This window comes from Eucyclogobius newberryi, unplaced genomic scaffold (assembly GCF_026437365.1).
Source record: "Eucyclogobius newberryi isolate DKJ021-1_F unplaced genomic scaffold, fEucNew1.0.hap1 SCAF_22, whole genome shotgun sequence".
Lineage (NCBI taxonomy): Eukaryota > Metazoa > Chordata > Actinopteri > Gobiiformes > Gobiidae > Eucyclogobius > Eucyclogobius newberryi.
Window position 1 is genome coordinate 17,525,174 of NW_027315857.1, and position 21,477 is coordinate 17,546,650.

The window sequence follows — 21,477 nt, forward strand, 5'->3', positions numbered from 1 at the left end:
AATGTTGATACTAATATGGTATATAATGTCAGACTATTACAAAATACAGTTTAATTACACAATTAACTGACAATTTGAATACTATTACTTGTTATTACTGTAGATTATTACATCGATTCATGCCATCTTACGTCACATATCAAGATCTTTATACCTTTATCAAGCCTTTACCCCTTTAACCTTTAACCCTTAAAGGTCGGCAGGTGGGAGACATGCTGTTTCTATTCTTTCCCTTGTTATAAACACAAAATTGGTTCACAAATGTTGCCTGAAAGGTGCTGTTTTTCACCAACTAACGTCTCACAGGGCAGACAGTGCCGATTCCGAGGCTTTTGAGCAGCTTTTGAATGGCTTTTTTTACGACTTTACACGGACTGTTGGCAGAGTCCTTAAACAAAGTAAACACTAAAAGCTCAAAAGCACACAAAAACGTTTTTAAATCTTTTTTTGGCACTGTTACCAGACCCACGGAAGGTTTCATACACCTACAAGCCATGCTTCTGTTGTTAGAAAATGTCTTCGAGTCCATTATGTTTGACGTGTATGCTAATCCCCAACGCTAAACATGTGTTAGCATTTTCTACATAACTTGCTAAAACAAAGCCACATTTGCATTTTAAAATCCCGAAGTTCTTTTGTACGATGTAATTTGTTGTATGACAGTAAAGATTAAGATATTTGAGAAGTTTATGCAGCTTTTCTTTGGCATTTACATTTGTTTGGATTAGCGACTTGAACCAAGATGGCTCCATTACTAAATACTACTTCTATCGCTACTGCTTGACTACTAATACTATGTCTACTAACTGGAAATACTCCTCATACACAATACTACTGATGCTACAACTACTACTACTACTACTACAACTACACTAACCGCCTATAAGTGGCCATCTTCACCCTGCCCTGTGTTAAACCGTACAGTCTAAAATCTCCTTTAAGCTCTTCTCTCGCTCTCTCTATGTACAATCCTGTTAGCCTTTCGATATCGCCGCATTACCGCACGACTCTGCACACGACTCCAAAAGGGCCCCCCAAAATCCCCCCCCCCTCCCTCCCTCCCCTTTTCTCCTGAGGTGCAGACTTTAATAGGGCCCGCGGACAAACTGTGGTTTTAATTAACTTACCTTAAAGGGCTGAAACTTTTGATTAATTAGATAAGAGAGGCGCAGGAGGACGGGGCTGTGGGCGACCCCGTGTTCCGCAGTCAGACTTTAAGGATTTCATTATGAGGCCAAATCCCTTTAAAATGGCTGAGATGAATTATGCAAGCTTCAGAAGATACACTTCTTTTTTTTTTGTTGAGGTAGCCGGAGGGGAGGTGGAGGAGGGGGAGGAGGGGGAGCGCACTGTGGCAAGGGAAGGCTTTAGGGAATCATAGGAAAATGTGAAAATTAATACACTATTTGGTTTTTTTCTGTGTTCCGATTGTAGGTTGGAAATAACTTTAAAATGAATAAGATTTTCATGGGGGGAATGAATAGTGCGTTGATTATGAGTTGATTGTGAATATCCTGGGCTTGTACCGTGTGTTCTGGGACTGTCCTGTTGCTTAGAAATGTTGGACTATGATTAAAACCCCTGACGTTTAGGGCCTATTTTCCTAAAATGGCTGAAAAAAATTAGCCCCGTTTAAAAAAGAAGCTATTCCTGAAGCCTTTGGAACCTTTGTGAAGCTGATCTTCTGTAGTTTAGACTCTGACGTCTGGTTTACTCTAATTATGAGTAGAAACATGCTCTGAACAGAGGAAATCAGATTCTAAATTCCGCCTATCCGCACATCCAAGGAAAGGGAGAGATGTTGTTCTCTAGCTAAAGACTGCCGGAATCAATCAAAAAACACTTCTATGAGGCACCGATAGCACTGTAAGAAGGTTAAAAAATATTTAGCAAAATATTGGACCTTTAACTAAATACATAATAATTTAAATAATAATTTGAACAAATAATAATAACCAGCCTAATGCATTCCAGCATTCACACTTGTGCTTGTTTGGTCCCTGTTAGAGCTCAGTTTAATTCTGATGTGGACTTGATTTGATCCTGCTCTAGTCCCGGTTTAGCCCTGGCTCTGTGGTCGGCTTCAGCTCTGAAACAGAAAAGGAATTGTCATAACCCAACAAATGTTAGACCACTCCTTCAGCAGCAGCTTTACTCCTAATTAAATCCCCCCCCTCAAAAAATCTGCACGGTATTTGAAAGCTGCACTTATAATTAGAGTATATCAGACATCAGAAGCCAAAACTATAGTGTCAGCTTCACAAAGAGTTCCGCCATTAGGTATTTCAAAGAATTCATTACCGTGATTGCCATTACCATTTGGAGTTTAGCGACTGATCGACCAGAACCAGAAACAGCTTTGGTTTCATTTTAGTCTGGCATTTTAGGGAAAATCAGACAAGTACAACAACAACAAAAAACAACAATTTAGCACAACCACATACCCTCTCCCTCGCTCCCCTCCTCAGCCTATATCGTACACACATCCCGGACTGACGTAGCTCACGGCGATGCTACATTAAGCCCGGCCCATCTGCTCTCATTACAATTACAGGTATTTAGCTTAGCGCCACGTCGTTAGCCTTTTGTTGTGGAGTCTGTCACAGTGGCTGACTCTCCTCCAATGACAATCGTCTGTTAGAACGCATTAAGTCCCATAACAAAGACGTTCCGGGTATGCCGTGAGGAAGAATGGTGGCATATGTGACGTTGAACGGGTTTTAAAAGTGTAAATCGATTAGCATTAGCCAATCTTTTACAAAAGTTGGTAGAGTGGCATAAAAACTGAAGGAGTACCGTTGTCCAATAGAGTCATTTTGCTTTCCATTTCTTCTTCTTCTCATATCATCTTCTGTTTCCATTTTGTCATTTAAAGTTGTTTCTTTGTTGCTTTGATAGTGCAGAGCTAGCTTGTTTGGCTAACGGCGGGGGGAGATAAAGGACACCTTTCTCTTTCATTTCCTCAACAAACAGACTCAGAAACAACTTATTTCAAGTGCCTCTGACAGGTTGGACTACTCAGTGAACTAAAATCCAGTTAATATAAATATATTTTAAATTTAGCTAAAAAAGATACTCATTTTTTTCATCATTTTTATCCCAGAATAGCACTTCCTGTTTGCAATTGATGGCATCACACTGGGAAATTACTGAGCAATCTAAACGCATCACAATGTTTCTTCATTTGACAAATAAAAATATATGATATATATTTATTTTGTTGAATTAACGTTTAGCTGGTCAATGGATGAGTGTCCCAAGTGTGATGTCACTTCCTGTCCTACAGATTTTTCAACATTTCACCACAGATATCTACTTGATTGGTATATAACTATAATTTATATTTATAACAGGTATAAATACACCACATAAAGTTAAAATTTTGAAATAATAAAACCTGACAAACGCACTTTAAGGAGAGAAAGGCAATTCGTCCAATGGCGTATGATTCCATTGATATGGACATTAATGATAAATGTGAGCGTAGATGCAGTGTTCCTATTGTTATCTGGTTTTCTACTATTGTTTACTTGATTTTCTTTTTGTTAGATGTCAGCACTAACTAAATATTAAGCAGAGTTGTAGACTTTAAGGATTGTTATCAGACTTTTGTAGGTCTTTCTGGACATAACATTTGATATTGATTATGATATTGATATGAATGTAATTTGGAAGGACAAAACATGAAATCATGCACAAAATATGGTAAAAACACAAACGTTCAAATAATTTACTATGAATACATTTTATGGATTTTTGAAATACAATGGCTATTAAGTCAAGTTAAAGAAAATGTGAAAAATAAAGATACAGCAGATCAAAGTTTAAATGATCAAATTTGTCATCTTAAAGCTTTTTCTCTTATAGACATAAAATAAATGTACAAATAATATTCTCAAAATATTACCAGAAGTTCTCCTGAAACAACTTTTACTTTGCACCTCACAGAAATACTTCATAATCTTCACAAAGAAAATCAAATACACCATTTTCATATTTGCAAATCAATAAATAAACCCTTGATTAGCTCCGTCACCCCAGAGAAGTCTCAATATTGCCATTCCTCTCATCCAATATTCACCACAAAGATTTCACAATAACTAAGATCCATTTTAATTTGAAGGTCAGGAACAAAACATCCTGTAATGTTACACTGTTGCCGTGAGATAAAAGCATATTTAACGACTGTTAGGAGTACTTTAACATTTTCATAAATCCCTTACCGACTATTTTAGAGCCTAATTAGAACAACTCAGTGTCTCCAGAGCACAATGAGATTTCAGCCTTCACTATAATTTATAGTTTTAATGCGCAGTCCAGTGTTGTTATTTCTGTCTAACCATTTGCAAACAAGAGGATCGACTCGACAAAGACACATTAACACAGTTTCTACTACGGAGGTAAGACAATAGCTTTGATTGCAAGGCTAAGTAACATAACAACAGCCTCCATTCTTATGCTGGATGAAATTTAGCGGCAAAAGATAAAGGAAACTACAAAAGGAAAATAGATGGAGTCGTCAAGGTGTCATAGTGGGGGGCGTGGTCTGACGTTTCCTAACATATTATGCGTAAGTACATTTTTAGGTGTTTTTAAAAGACAAGTACGGAGTCTAAAGAATGTAGAAAGAGAGAAAATACATAAATTGGGGTTAACGACCGGCCTTCTTGAGTTTTAAAACATGTCCAGCAGCAGATGGGCCCAGTTCGCTCCAGCAATGGGTTCGATCGGGTCAGGTCTGTACAAGGGGTCAAAATAGAGATTTGAACGTGACACGATACAAAGCAGGCTGCCAATAAAGCATGCTAATACAGAGAATAAAGCACTCTGTAATGACATGTTGACAGGAAGTCTACTTTTCTCTTTAAAATACCTGTTTTAACTATATATCTATTCTAAATAGATTTTAATTTGAAAAAATACATGAAAAAACATAGAATTATGTTTTATTTGTCAAATAATAAATATTGAGTATTTTTATCTTTATTTTTATCTTTATTTTTCCCCTCCATTCCTTTTTGTTCCCTCCATTCCTTATTAGCTTTTGCCTATAGGAGTTTTTGTTTATAAGAGTTTTTGTTTATAAGAGTTTTCATTTATAAGAGTTCTTCTATTAAGAATGTTTTTTAAACTTCCTATAAGTTATTTGTCCTTTTCCTCTGTATCTACCTGCGTTGCAACAATGGAATTTCCCCATGTGTGCACAATAAAGGAATATCTTATCTTAAATTAGAGGAGGCTATGTCATAATTTAGTGTGACATTTTCCAGTCATAAAGCAAGAATATAAACCCCCAAAAAAATCACTTGGGTAAATCAGGCAAATCATTTGGTATGATTAGTATGAGAGGCCCAACTTGGAGCTTTGTTATTGTGATGCAGAGAAATGATACTTAGTCAATACGTCCGGAAATGCACTGGCTGATTTAACAGTGAGGAGCCCAAACATCTGGAACGGCAGACAGGAGTCGCCAGCGTCGTACAAATGGTCTCCACACGCGCGCTCGTCCATCTTCAGAGGCTGCCAGCTGTTTTATAATGTGAGAGAGAAGTTCCATACTCAAACTGACTCTTCACTGCACAGACCGCTAACATTACTCGCAAAGAGTTGAGTTCTTTGCTCTGAAGTTTTAATCAAAATACAAGAAAACATAAGGAATTCATATGCTCTTGCTCATATCGCTGATATGTGATGAATTGGCAAAAGCATAAGTACGTTTTTTGTTTTTTATGTGTAGATGTATGCCAACAAATGCAAAGTACCATGATTGACAAGGGCAAACTTGTAAAGCTTTGGAATACAAAAGAACAATGCCTTGAATTCAATGTGGCTGACCACCAGAGGTTCCAAAAATAGTCCACCAATTTGAGCCGGCAAAGGAAAAAAAAGTAACAATGGGGAACGTGGGCCATGGACGGAGGCCAACGACAAGGGTGAAACTATCCAACTATGTACTGCGGCTCGTATTTGCTCATGAAATATAGATTCTACTCCTAAGTAAATGTCTTAAGGGAGAGCAGAAGACAAGGATGACAAGCCAAGGGTGACACTTATGAGAAAATGCAGTCCAATTCCAAGAGCTGTGGCGAGAGTTGTGTTTGAAAGTGAACATATTGTGCATTCTTGAGGCGTTAATTTGCTTTAAAACATGCTTTTGCTCACTTTAGAACTTACATTTACACATTTCAAGCAAATGAATGCAAGCAGTGTAAATGTAACAGGTAAAGTAAATAATCAGGCATCTTGTAGCTTTAATAAGATTTTGCTTATGTTATTTTTCTGATGGGTAAAAAATGGTTTCGTAAGCCTGTATTCTTTTAAATATTTGACAAATAATATGATGTATGCCTCTATTTTCACCTATTTTGCATCTCTTTTCATATGAGAAGCAACATTTCATCGTCTTACATATTAAGTTATTTAAACTGGCTCCTGTACCATACAACCCTAAGAACACGGTGCAATGTGTACTCAAAATGTCTTATAAACCTAGTTATGCTGTTAGAGAAAAGTACAGCTTTTATTCCTCGCTTGGTTAATCTCTGCTAATTAACCAATGACTATTTCATTACTTGATTTTTTTACTTTCTGTAAAGCCCTGCGAGGTGACTGCTGTTCTGATTTTAGGCTTCTCGAAAAGAAACAGTTGCATTGACATGGGGATATGTTTGATATGTTATTTACGCTTGATGAGAGGGTCTTAACCATTTCTCCCAATTCATTGTAGCATATATACTTACCATAATACAGCCTAAATGTCACACTGCTTAAAGAACTCTTGGCATTCTAGAGATTTTCGGGGTATTCTTTCCGCTGCCTGGGCAAAGCAGACAATACGACATTTCTCACTTTGCCTAAAAACTCCAGGGATTGGTGGATTATTAATTTTGCCTGTAGCACATCTGTAAAAATGGCAGAAGGATCTCACTCCATGCCTTCTCTTTTATAAGCAGCTGTGAATTTAAATCCTTTAAATACACCCGGAAAATAAGTCAGCTATTAGAAATGTTGATCCATCACGACACCATGGACCAAATTGACTAAAAGATGAATTGGTCGACAGTCTTAGTCATTTGCTGGCTTTATCTGACATAATGGAGGTTTTTTTTCTTTCTGGTCTGTAAGCGTTCCATACACATGCACAGCCACCACATGTCCAGCTCTCTCACATGCACATTACAACCACCGCGGCTGTTCAATTTCCTCCACTAACATCTTGTCACTTTTCAAATCAGATGCACGCCGCAGTGTCTTTGTCATATTAAAGTGCGTGTGAGCCTAGCGAGAAGGGAGACAGAGGGAGAGGCAGAAGAGGGAATAAAGACTCCGACAATTGCCATGAAATGAACTGTCGTCAACGCCGGGGCCCACTGGAGCATAAAGGCGTCAGAAAGAGATGATTTATTGGTGCTAGAAGAAGAAGGCGCAGCGGTGTATGCATATTGTACGTGCGGAGGCGGCCTCAAACGCAAAGGGAATGGAAGAAACCATCGCTGAGGAAAAGGAACCAGGGGAAAGAAGTGGTCAAGGTTTACAAATTGAATTTCGTCCATTGCTCAAAGACTCTTTCAGGTATTCCTCGAGAGTTTGCTGTCAATCATTCTGGTGGTATATATGCTAGCTATGAGGATTTCAAGCGTGGGAAGGATGTGATATGCATATAATTTAACAAACACTCACATATTTCAGTTAGAACTCTGTACGTTAATTTTACTGTTGTTGAACTATGACAAAAAAACAACAAACATGGTTCTCATTAAGTTATATCTTTACTTTGCAACAAGTTTACCTTGAAGAAGAGGATTGGATCTCAATGGGTTCTTACCTGGTTAAATAAATGGTTAATAAAATAAAATAAGATAAGATAAGATAAGGAGGAAAGGCTCTCCTTGTGTACTTGCTTTTACAGTGTCATCCAACGGCTTAAAAAAGAGATCGTCTGAGGTACTTTAATAAATCTATTAAAATCCTTTATTGACAATTGGGACGCCAATGCATTTTGACCTGTGAAGGTACACAAATTTTGACAGATGTTCTTATTAGACGGCATCACGTGATAAGATGACATGATGCACAGGACACTACGTCATGCTTATAGGCAGTAGACTGATTCATGCATTAAACAACATTAAGACATGGCCCTCTACACCCAAACACTGGTGATTTAAATCTGATAAAAAACAGCATGTACAGGCTATACAACTTAATTTTTCCAAAGGCCAGATTTTTCGGAGGGCCAAGGCCTCGGGCCGAAGATCCACAACACAGAATATAACACTTCCTTGAGCTCCACTCTGGGGGGATCCTGAGGCGTGCCCAGGCCAGCCAAGAGACACGTTCCTCCCAGCGTGTCCTGGGTCTTCCCCGGAGCCTGGACACCTCCCCTGGGAAACGTGGAGGAGCAGCGGCTCTACTCCGAGCTCCTCCCGTGTGACTGAGCTCATCACCCTGTCTCTAAGGGAGCACCCAGCCACCCGGCAAGGGACATATTTCGACCACTTGTACCTGCGATCTTGTCCTTTCGGTCATTACCCAAAGCTCATGACCATAGGTGAGGGCAGGAACATAGATTGACTGGTAAATTGAGAGCTTTGTCTTTCGACTCAGCTCCTTCTTCACCACAATAGTCCGATGCAGCGACCGCACCACACTGCTGCTGCTGCTGCTGCTGCTGCTGCTGCTGCTGCTGCTGCTACTGCTGCTGCTGCTGCTGCTGCTGCTGCTGCTGCTACTGCTGCTGCTGCTGCTGCTGCTGCTGCTGCTACTGCTGCTGCTGCTGCTGCTGCTGCTACTGCTGCTGCTGATGCTGCTGCTGCTGCTGCTACTGCTGCTGCTGCTGCTGCTGCTACTGCTGCTGCTGCTGCTGCTGCTGCTGCTGCTACTGCTGCTGCTGCTGCTGCTGCTGCTGCTGCACTGATCTGCCTGTCAATCTCATCCTTCTCTCACTCGTGAACAGATACTTGAGATACTTGAACTCCTCCCATTGGGGCAAGGACTCCCCACCCACCTGGAGAGGGCAAGCCACCTTTTTCCGGTTGAGAACCATGTGCCTCGGATTTGGAGGTGCTGATTCTCATTCCAGCCGCTTCACACTCGGCTCAAACCGTCCCAGTGCATGTTGCAGGTCCAAGTTTAATGGAGCCATCAGGACAACATCGTCTGCAAACAGCAGAGATGAGATCCTGTGGTCCCCAAACCGGACTGACTGCGCCAAGATATTATGTCCATAAAAACAATGAACAGAACCGGTGACAAAGTCCAACACGCACTAGGAACAAGTCTGTCTTACTTTGCAAAACTGTTCAACAAGTGCTGAACTAGAATGAAACTAGAACAAGACAAGTACCATCTAGGTCTGAACCAAGACTAACCCAGAATCAAACAAGGGCTAAACCCAAGATCAAACCAGGTCTAATCTAATGCTAACCCAGAATTGACCCACTAAACAAGTATTTTTTTTAAACATTGGCTGAATTGGAGGGCCTGATGTTTGACTGGCTAACTTCCTCACCAGGTCTCCACCCCTTACATTTTTTATATCCAATAATGTGCCTGATTGGAAAAAAAGGTTTGTCTTAAAAATGTCTGCCCAGCAGGAGATGTACTTGCGGCAGCCAAGGAAAGCTAAGCTGCAGTTTTACACGGCCATCATTTTATTCCATCCTCACTTCCATCACCGTGTGATACGCTGGAGCCACAGCCAGGGACAAACCCTGCTGAGAAGGTGTTCGGCTGCAGACTTCCATCTCTGCAGGACCTGTACGTCTCCAGGGCTCTGGGACGAGCAGGTCAGATCAGAGCCGACCCATCTCACCCTTGATAAGACCTATTTGAGCCACTCCCCTCAAGCAGGAGGCCACTCCCCTCAAGCAGGAGGCCACTCCCCTCAGGCAGGAGGTTCTGGTCCATCCGGACCAGAACCTCCCGCCATAAGAACAGTTTATTTCCCTCTGCCGTTGGACTCATGAACACTTTAACAATACTCAACCAATACTATTCTATATTCTATAGACGTTGCTATTATTAATGTTTTTATTCATATTATTCATTGTTTTATGCCGCACCTTAATGCCAAAACAAGTTCCCTATGTTTGCGAACTGTGTTCAATAAACCTTTTCTGATTCAGATTTGGATTCTGAAAATGCACAGGTGACATCCTTAAGTCTTGATTATTCATATTATTTTCATTAAAACCGGCTTTTACAATATTCAGGGGATTCAGCCTTCGGTTATATGTGCTTTTTCCTGTTGAAAACTTGGACATACTGTATAATTAGTAGTGGAGAATGTATTATCATTCATTCTATGAATGTCAAACCCATGGATATGTGTAAACCCATGTTTTTTTCTTCTACCAAACTCGAATAAATAAAATCAGTGCTCAATAAGACACTTTAAATATGACCAACATGCCTTTTTCCTGGTCTCTATGTTCATGATATTGCTTTGCCTCGTCAAAAGAGGGACACCTTCAAACAAAAACAGACAAGTGATTGCTTTATCCTTGGTCCTCGGTTACTCAGAGTCCATTTACAACTTCCTCCGATCCTTCACTCATCCCTCGCTTTCCTGGAATCTGTTGCCACGCCTCGCGGCCCATGTCCAGATTGCGCGGTCGGTGAAAGGCTTTTTGTTGTGCGAAGTGACTGGAGCTGGAGCGTTCTCAAAACCTCTCGATGCTCAGGTCGGCGGCCCATGCGTGACACCATCATTTGTCACGCGCTCCTCTGTGTCTGCTGCTCCTGCTGCCTGGCTCCCAGCCCACTCTGTCCTCATTCAGGAGGAATACACACACAAAATGGCTGCTCTGTTTTGGTTAAATGTGTTCTGTGTCACTTTTCTGGTGGCTGGTTTACCCAGAATGTTCCACAATCTGGTATTTAACTTATCTATCTTGCATTTATCCAAATCCAAGTGCTTTTGTTGCTGCAAATATCGTGAAAACTTCCCAGTGAGCTGTGTCGCCTTCCCACAGATCTGGGGTCTCATTTATAAAGCGTGTGTTTGTGCAAAAAATGTTTCATAAGTGACTTTCCATGTCATGTTGGTGTAAAAATAAGTGGTCTTGTCCAAAAACTCTGAACTTTGCATGTTCTTTCATTTCGTGGACATTTGTGTTTTGTCAATACTTAAACTTTTAGAAATGAGACCCCTGACTTGTGACCTGTTTATCTCCATGGAGGTCGATAACTTTACAGTGGAACATCTTCAAGACAAAGACCATCACTTTAAAAGAAATACACAGAGAGGGAGAGAAAATTCTGGTAGAATTGTCAATTGTCAAAATGCATTGTCTCATACAGTGATTATCAAAGCATTTTTCATAGTTCACACATTCAATTCAAGGTCGCACTTGATTTCAGTAAACTACTTTTCTAGCCAGAGCTGCCCTGAGGCAAATTGACAAAAGCCTGGCTGCATATACAGTATACTTGTTCTAAATGTTTTTTAATCTCGTGCCACACCACCAGAGCTCCCTGCTGCTTTTTCAGGTAACATTTTCTGACCTACATCCAGTGATTTATTACACTGACCTTAATATATTTAGTGGGGCATTAGTCTTTTCTTCATTCCATCCACCATTTAGAGCCCCTTCCAACTTTACTTTACTAACTTTACTTTACTTAATATTAAAGATCCTGTACGATTACCACTTGAGTTTACAAACTCCTGCACGTTTGAACTTGAATCTACCAGTGGATCAGAGTGATTGGACCACCACAGGATAGAATTAGTTAGGGCGGAAGTAAAAGATGAAGCTCCCAAAGGAGCAAAACTTAACATGGCAAAGCTTTTGGCTGCTATTGACTCTATTTGAGCAGATGTACAGACAGAAAGTATTTTTTGGGCAAAAGGAGCAGAGGGAAGCGCTGAGTGCATTAGTAGGGAAAGATGCCAATGACTTTGACTTTGGATTTTGCCACGTAGAATAAAGTACTTTTATTTCTGAATTCTATGCATACAAAACACCCTGAAGCCAGCAGAAGCTGCAAGGACCTGGGAATCCATCAACGGCTAAAAAAATGATCTGCTTGCATTGTAGTTGATCATTAGCATGGTGAGCTTTGAAGTAGGACTAAAGGCTATTTGAGTCAGGTGAATGGGTATGGGACATCTTTCCTAAACACAACGATGAGGAAACATCGTTGTTTAAAGAAGAGAATGGACGACTCTTCAGAAGAACACAGGCACTTTCAGTCTCTGGCAGTATTTCCTCCTGACAGGCCTCGTTCCCATTCTGTAAAGGTCAGACGTGTTTTATAGTTCTCTGGCTGACAGTTGGTTGACTTTGAGCTCATTTTTTTGTGATTGTTCTGTGGAGGGTTATTAGGACCAATCTGCATGTCCCACCTCCTCTTTCTGTCAGGCAGAACAAGCTCCTACAGAATGGAGTCTAATGGAAGGGGCCCGATTAGCGCTACGCTAATAATGCTATATGGGCAGCCTAGTGTGCAGACTTTGCGGCCCACTTATTATTACAACCATATCAATAGCTAAACGTTTTATGTACATTTAGCAACATCTTCACCATCACTTTAGATAGCCTACAGTATATAAATAAGTTAGAAAAGAGTTTTCCGAATGTGCCATGGTAAGACCGCATCATTCAAGGGGCAGAGTGAATAGTAGCAGCTCCAAAAACAAACTTTATATCATGCTAGATTACGTTAATAACTTCTGAGTCATCCAACTTTCTTATCGACAAATATTAATAACCCAGTTGTGTAAAGTTAGCTTAGCATTAACGACAGCTGAATTCAATGACGGTTGCCTACAAAATATTATAAATAGTAACAGTAAAATGTGGTATTCATATTTATAATTCATAAGTAAGGTAACATTCATGCATTATCTCCAGTGCGCAAACAGCAGCACGACGACAACAACAACAACAGTTCGAAATTCAGGCACAGTCATTTGAGCTAGTTTGTGTGTAATGGAGGATGATTTAGGTGAATCAATGAAGAACAGTGGCATTAGCAGAGGAGCGTCCATCTGTGACATGAGTTTTTATGACGCTACAGCGATAAAGGAATAACGGGACTATTAAAGAGTGTGTGTGCGAATCTGTGGCAAGTTTTGGACCAACTCCACTTCAGGGAAATACAGGACGGATTTGGATGGTCTGGGAGTGACAGGTGAGTTTTATCGTGGCTGATTTAATGCAGGGCTGTTTTTAATGTGACGTTTGTGGCACATGAAGCTCTATTAAGTGTTTCTGTCCGACCAGTGCGCCGTTAATGTGATTCCCGCTGCATAAAAGTGTGTTTTGGGTAGTAAGAGCGTCACACACCTGTAGTAGAGCTGCCATGTGTTACCGATTCAAAATGAAGGAGAATGCGACAAACGAGTGAAGAAACAAACAGCCCACTGAATTTACACCTACAATGTGTCCAATACAGACCTTTTTATATCAATTATTCATAAGCTACAAAGGACTTTGGTTATTTCACTCCAAAATTGTTTAATTATAATTATAAGTGTTTAATATTTTAGTAAAACACAGTAAGCTACTAAATTAAAGAGGCATGGAGTCAGCAAGCTGCAAATTTAATCTGCCTTTTTCATAACTTTTCTGTTTAAATAGTTGTTTTGCATAAACTCTTGTGAAATTGTTGTCTTGCGAGTGCATAATGGACGGATCAGATACAAGTATAATAGATTTATGAACTTCTATACTCACTCAAATTGCCTAATGCTAGCTGCTACTGTTTTTAGCTTGAATCAAACGTCTGACTTTTTAAACACATTTTGAAATACAGTCTCTATCTGCTCTGCTAGCATTTTTTGGACAAATGTAATGCCAACTTAGTCTGTGAGGTTTTCTTGACATTGTTCAAAGTTAAATTGCAGAAAACACCAAGGTTTATGCATAAAATGCCTAAATAATGCATATTGTAGAACACGTCCCCTCCGTAGTGACTTTGTTGTATTTTTGTCACCGTCTCTGATTTATTTATGGCTTGAGTGATCCATCTGAGAGTTGTTGGATTATCCATTCACACATCTCGAGTCTGCTCATGAATTCTATTATGAGCTAAACAATGGCAAGTTGTGACTCACGGCGTGCCACTTGTATTTGTTTTTTCTGCCACCCGACTCTTGGAGTGTGTCAGAGTCGGCTTCCTGGTTGCTTGATGAGCCAACCCCCTCAAAACAACTGACACAATGCTTTAGAGATCTGCCAAAAATGATATGGTTATTTTTACGGCAGAAGATGACAATGAAGATGTGTTTGTAGGATAGGTTTTCAGAGTTGAATAAGAAAAGAGACTTCACCTTTTTCACATTTTGATCAGTTTTAACATCCGTTGAAGGGTTGGACATTTTGACAGTGCACTAACTGTCTCATTCTTGTACATGTGACAGATTGGACATTTCCCACTAAATTGTTTTCTGTTTGCAACTGTGAAATTTCACTTGCTTGGAAAATAAACAAACTGAGCTATTGGAGAAAAAGATTCAGTTGTAGTCATCTGGACGTTTCAGCTCTTATCTAAGAATCATTCTCAATATGCGGTCTGAGATCTCTGATATTCTTTCTACTCTGGGCTGAGTAAGCCCTGCCCACCGGGCGGAGCCTCCTGATAATAGCCTGTCCTTTGTATCTATTTATTTGCATTGGTTTAAGTTTCCCTTTAAACAAATCTTCTTTGTTACCCTAACAGCCCTGGGCTGGGTCATAGAAGCCCTGTTGTTAGCTGACTGCAGCCCACTCATCACTGATGAGTAGCGGATTAGCATCTGAATGACCAGAACTGATGTATATAATGGTTAAATGTATCATTTTAAACCTCCATTTCTGTTTAAAGATCGATACTTGTTTTTAACAAAAATGGCCTCTTTCTCCTCTGTGGACCATCTCTTCTCCTGCTTAGAATCTTCACCTCACTGTCATTAAAACAGTGGTTTGTGGCTTCAGGCTGAAGATGCACGGCGCTCTGTTGATAAAGCTTCTTGTGCAGTGGCTGTTTAGTCTCACTATGTACCGCTCTTTACAACTTTCTTCACTGCATTGGATCTGTTTTTGTATCTTGTCCTAAGGGTGAACCAGTTTTTGTGTTGCCCGGTTTAAAATAAACAGTGCTGTGTTTGTGCTGTCTTAAAATCCTTTGTTGTTTTTCAGACAGTGCAGCTGTCTTAATTCCTTCATGGTTCTGATTCCCTTTTTTACTTTTTGTCCTGCTTTTTGCTTCTTTTAACTTCGTTAAGAGCCCAAGCAGTGTAACCACGGGCTTAGAGGATATGTCTTTCCTCCTTCCTCTTGCCCTCTATATACTTCTATATGGAGCTTCCCATCTTCTCCTCTGATAGTAATTTTAAACCAATCATATTCCGACTACTACTACTACTCAGAGGTGGGACCAAGTCTTTATTTTGTAAGTCTCAATTTTTTGGCGTCAAGTTCTAGTCAAGTCCAATTCCTCTACTTTGAGTCCTTTCAGGTCATTGTACCAAATAACAGAAAAAGGCTCATATGTTTGCAATTCAGAGGATTTTTGTGATGGTTTTCTTTAAAAAAAACATTTTTTAAAAATGGTCACATCTAAGTATCACCTGTAAAGATAAAATGGCTTTAAAACGGTTTTATTTTGTTTTTGAGGAGAAGTTACCTTAAGTGAGAAGGCTCCCAGTCAGGTTCTGAGTCATTGGCCTCAGACCAAGGCCCTTTTATCAACACGTTAATACATTATACACACCTCCACTACTTCTACCACTACTACTGAATCCTTTGATACGCCTCAATGAAAATAACAAAGACTGCATTTATTTATGTAACAGGGACGATGATGCACATTGAAGGGCAAGTCACCGGCCAATCACAAACTGTCTCTACATTACAGTAAAGCAGTGTCACCTTGTTCATGAGATTATAGATGATGACAGCTGATGTTCCCTCACTTTGAGCTGCTTCCACCGGGGCAGAGATACAGACTTTAGAGATACAGACTTTAGAGATACAGACTTCAGAGATACAGATTTCAGAGATACAGATTTCAGAGATACAGACTTCAGAGATACAGACTTCAGAGTCTGTGTTTCTGCTGTTATGTCTGCAAAGAACTTACATTTTCGTGCAAATTTGCTGAAATGTACTTTGATGTACGTCAAGCCAAAGACACATTTCTCCCATCGTTGTGTATGGCAGACGATAAAGTTATTCCATTCAAATCTTTATTAGTTTTACTCTGTTAACAAAACTCTGCCTTGAAAGGTTGTAAAATCACTTCGTAACCAAAAATAATTAGGATCCTCGGAATATGCCGGGTATTAACGTTAGATCGCTGCGAACCATTTGAAATGAACTAGTTTGTTTTTTCACACGTTTGTATCGAAGACGTGTAAATATGCCGTACTGTAGCTACAACGCTCAATTAGATTGATTTACAAATACAACTTACAAACTCGAGGAAATGTTAAATTGAAGCTTTTGGAACGTGACCTCAGCCACAGCTTGAATTTCGAAAGTCTGATGAGCTACAACTTTTAACAAGCTGTACAAAAATGTGAAATACAGGAAATTCCACTGCGGATAATTAGCTAAAGCCCCTTAAGCAAAGGGAAAAATATTGGCACAAATATACGCAGCAAACCTTCATTTCATGCCAGTTATAGGTAGATTGAACCTAGCTTGCTTTCCAAAAAAACACTTTTCTAGACATATAGGCCAAAGTAACTGCAAAATTCATAAAGCCTCAGTGTTAAACATGTGCTTTGGCTCCAGGTGAGGTGGTGGTCTCTGCTCTGTGTGTTGGGCCCACACCAGCGCCAGATAGTGTAAAAATTGGATGAGAGCGAGCTTGGGTGCTCATATCACAGCTTTCTCCGCCAATTCACAAGTAGGTCACTGCAAAACACCACCGCCATTATAAATCAACACGGCCTGGAGCGCCCACCTCTGATTATATTGAGTAGTGCACCGGAGCATGGATACGATACAGCGTTTGAGAATGATCTATACATCTAAAATCTCCACGTGCTTCCAAGCGACTCCCCAAAGGATGTAGGAATGATATACTACGCTGAATAGTTCAAATTTGATTCATCGCATGCCTATTACGATTCCAAACATATACTCAAGATGTCTGACTGTGTGCACTATGTATACTGGGTAATGTTTTGAGCAGTCTATAATCTATGAAAGGCAAGCTGCCGTTATATGGATTTCATTTTGTGCGATCGCTAAAAGCTCTCTGCCAATATTGTCTTGAATAAGTACGTCTCCAGGAGAAACCGGCTGGAGGCCCCCTGGAGGATCACAAATAAAGAGTGGTTTGTGCTCCTACATCCAATTGTACTGAAGTTTCTCTTACTCCAAAATAATATCACTCCAGTCCAAGAATTTACTCAAGATTTAATTAAAAAAAAGTATCTGAGGAAACTACTCAAGAGTAATTTTAGGTCTGTGATAAAAAAAAAGAAAGAAAATCAATTAGGCTGCCATAATCCGAGCGACCCGGTATGAAACTAGCCGACTGAAAAAAAACGTCAATCTTTTATTTCTCAATTATTTCGCCGACTCACCGACCGGTCTTTCCAAAACTGCCGTTTCGAATATTTTTATCACGTTGGTAAATCTTACATCCCAAAGGACTGATAATGCATTGCGCAACACATGTGCGTCTTCATATTCAGTCCTCCACATGCTTCTGTAACAAAACAGAACGTGCATAAGTGTCGTTATATTGCCTTTTACAAGTTGGGTTGCCTCTGTCGGCGCCAGCATAGTACGTCCATAGTACATGTCACGCTCTATCACGGTGTGACATTTGACTTACGCAATGCATTCTGGGATTGAAACACGCCCAGCAGCGTCATCACAACAAACATGGCGGCCCCCGTGTCCCCCGCATGTTCCCTCCGCTCGCCTTTGCTACCAAAATAAAGGATAGCGGCGTACAAAAGGTCGATAGAAATATCTTAAAATCGTGAGATTTAGTCTCCTGATCGGGTTGAAAGAGACGTTTTCCGTCATTGACTGTTGAAGCCTGACCCCTGGTGGTCACTCCGACTCCAAAAATGGCAAAATTTGATCTTTTTTTTTTGCCTTCAAAGTAAAAAAAAAATAAGAACTGGCCTACCGTCCGACCAACTTGGAAAATGTTGACTCGGGTTACAGCAAACAGACAATTTATGTGGGGCAGCCTTACACTCATTTATTTGGTTGTTTTCAATGTTTGTCATGTATAGACTTACTCTCAGTGGGAAGAGGAACATTTTTACTCAGGTAAGACTGCTGCACTGTAAAATATATTGTGTCATGAGTTTGAATCCTGGAATAGGACAATTTACTGCATGTCCTCCCTTCTCTCTCACCCCCATTTCACGCTCAGCTGTCCTGTCTAATAAAGCCTACGGGTCAAGAAATCCCTAAAAAAAAGAAGTAGTGTAACGTACTTAACACTGGTGAAAATCAGGTTGCAAAAATACTGTATAAAGTGTTTCAAGTCAGACATTGTTTTTAAGAATATGTATCTCAATCGTTGTTTGCTTTTTCATCAGAAGTTTTGCTGTAATGTTCTTCCTCACTTGCATCTCTGCCAAATCGTGTGTCCAGTGTCTCTGAGAAGGACAAAGTTAAAACAGTTAATGCAGAAAAAAAAATCAATATTCAAGTATTCAGAGCATGCACAGAACATAAGGTTTGCCATTTGTGAAAAGCAAAATTAATGTTGCTCTTATTTGCCTTTTCAGAAGCATTGTTGTCTCAAAGATTCCTCTGCTTTTGTCTGAAAAACACGCAAAGTTCATGGTCATTTTACTACTTTCCATCCGGAACCACGGAAAAAAAACGATGTTCAAAGGCCAACACAGAAAACAAACACTGCATACTGTTTTTCTTTTTTAAAAACTTAACTTTGATAGTTCCAGTTGGACAATATAAAGTTATCTGTGGGTTGTTCCTGTCTCCCTGGGGTGCCTCGCTAACAACATCGCGGTGGCTTGTCAGGACTGCGGTTGGATACATTCGACTCCAAACTATTGTGTACTGAACATGGAGACTGGCGCTAACGGGTGACAGCTAACTCAGCGGGTGCTTGTGGCTTGCTCATAGGCACAACTTCACAACTGGAGATGTGAGTGGGCGCGCAGCAGTGGGTCGGACTAACAAGCTAACAAGGCGAGTTTACAAGGAGAAGAGGAAGGGAAAGTTGTACGAGAAAGTCTACAATTACGAGTTATAAAGAATGGGTGGAATTAAAACCAGACATTCAACGACAAAAGAGAGTAGAGTACAAACACAGGAAATACTGCAGTATATATTTAGTTAGTATTTAGTAATGGAGTTTGATGAAAGTTGCCACACGTCCTGGAAGTCCTGGAAAAATAACACACATTGCATTACATGGAAATCGCATGGAAAATGAGAAGGAAAAATATATGTAGGTATGTAATATATATAAAAAGGGAGTTACTTTGTGGAATAACCTTTGAACAGAATTTTGAACACAACAATGACAGATGGCAGGTTTGTATTGGTGAAAGGAACTATTTATGCTAAATTTGTGTACATAGTCTAATTTTTGTTCATTTTTTTATTTTTTTTGTATCATATTAAAATCATTATATTATATCAAATTTAGTTTTTTTCTTGATTATTAGGTAATTAATTTAGAAATGTCCTCTTTCCTAAGCCACATCGGTACCATGAGTATAGTTAATTTAGAAGTCAATATGTTTGGGCTCACATGTGTTCTCCGTCTAATTAGATTTCTACCACAATAACTTATTTTTGATGATTTGCACAATATGTCTAAATACTTTTGCCAGTCCGTTTATAAGGAGCTGTTTCACGAGTATTCACAAATCCACAGTATTTTGATATCGGATTGGCCTTTTCCTTTGCACGACGGAAAGCTCATTGAATCAACGCTCTGCCGAAAATGCTGGAAGAGGTTGTTTCTTTGAGAATGGGAGGCCGTTCTAAGCTCATAAATACTGACTGAACCGGTTCTTTCACGGAGGGAGAAGTGCGCAGCGATATGTAGCTGACCCACGATCACAAAATATATCACTTTCAGGCCTCATACGTTTATAAATCTACACGAGAAACTGTCGGAAAACCATGCACAATGACTTACTTTTACTTTACAGTGTGCCAGAAATGCCCTAGACATTTTCTAAAACTTGTCTTAAAGCCGTAAACAAGTAAGACTTCTCTGCATGTCGGCGTAAAACATGTGAAACAAACAAACTATTGTATTTCAGTGCAATGACATGCCGCATAATTAGCGTTTTCCGTCATGTTAAGGTTAAAATCCAACGTAGAAGACGTGATTACACTTGAAAATGTTCTGCAAAGTGTGGAATACACCCATATAACTCCATATCAAAATGACCCGACCAACATCAAACTGCTTTTACTACAACTTCATTAAAAATCGTCCTCGGTTTTCGCACTGACGCTGCAGAGACTAGACTGGATGTGTTCGCCGCTGCCTGCTGGGGATTAGTTTAAGATTTCATTGATCAATTTTTCAGAGCCTATTAGCTTGTGTCCTGGAGCATCAGTGCATACTTTTGAACCCTACGGTCTCTGAACTCCTACATGTCTGGTGCTGTGGGCTCCAGATGACTCACCCGGGGCCTGTTGTTAGTTCAAATGCGAACGCGTGTTGTGGAGGATGGAACAGAAAGGTGACTGCGGGGTCTTTTGCTCTAAGATGTTCTGCGCCAAGGTGGTCGTTTTCCTTTTTCCACTGCACTGTCGATACCTGCTTCTCTCCATGTTTTGCTGCGCCTGAAATGTTCCACAGTACGGACTTAGACTTGTCCGACTCTATGCAGACAAGCAAACAAACAAGTTACAGGTAAGATTTATGGAAAGGCGAGCACGCTGAATGTCGGAATGCAGGATTTTCATGGTATTTTTGGTCTTGTGTGTTTCTTTTGTTGAACAGTTGATTTAGGAAAGCACTAACTTTGTAGCACATAATTTGTCTAAAAAATAAACTTGAAAGTCATGATTAATAATTACGGAGCCCCGCAGGTGACATAATAGTGCGTAATGAAAAAAATATTTTTTAAAAACAACAAAGGAGACATCATAAGACCTAAGACTGAAGCAGTGGTGGAAATCAACAAAGTACAAAAATATGTGTTCTGTACAAATTTTTAGACTCTACTAAAAAATCTTTACTTAAGTAAATATTAAGATTGACACTTTTTTATTTTAGGCATGTTAGTGGCGATATCTTTTCCAAAGGTTTAAGTTAAAGTTAAAGCCCCAACATTGAGCTATTTTTGATGTGAAATCTGCACAATTCTTTGTCAATATAATTTAACACTTAAAAAATTCTCAAAATATGTCTTAAATACTCGCAAGGTACATTATGGGTACTTAAATTTACTTAAAGCCTCAGTATGTAACTTTCTTGTCAAAAAATAGACTCAAATAAGATAACAATTGAATTTATTTTATTTTGGATGGTTTTATTGCACTTAAGAATGCAAAAAAACATTACATCTCCACA

General features: G+C 39.7%; 1 protein-coding gene across 6 annotated transcripts in view; it reads left to right on the forward strand.

Annotated features, from left to right (window-relative positions):
* nrxn2b (neurexin 2b) overlaps positions 1-21,477 on the forward strand; it is a 1,099,331-nt gene that overhangs the window by 894,416 nt on the left and 183,438 nt on the right. The gene's annotated exons all lie outside the window — the stretch shown is intronic.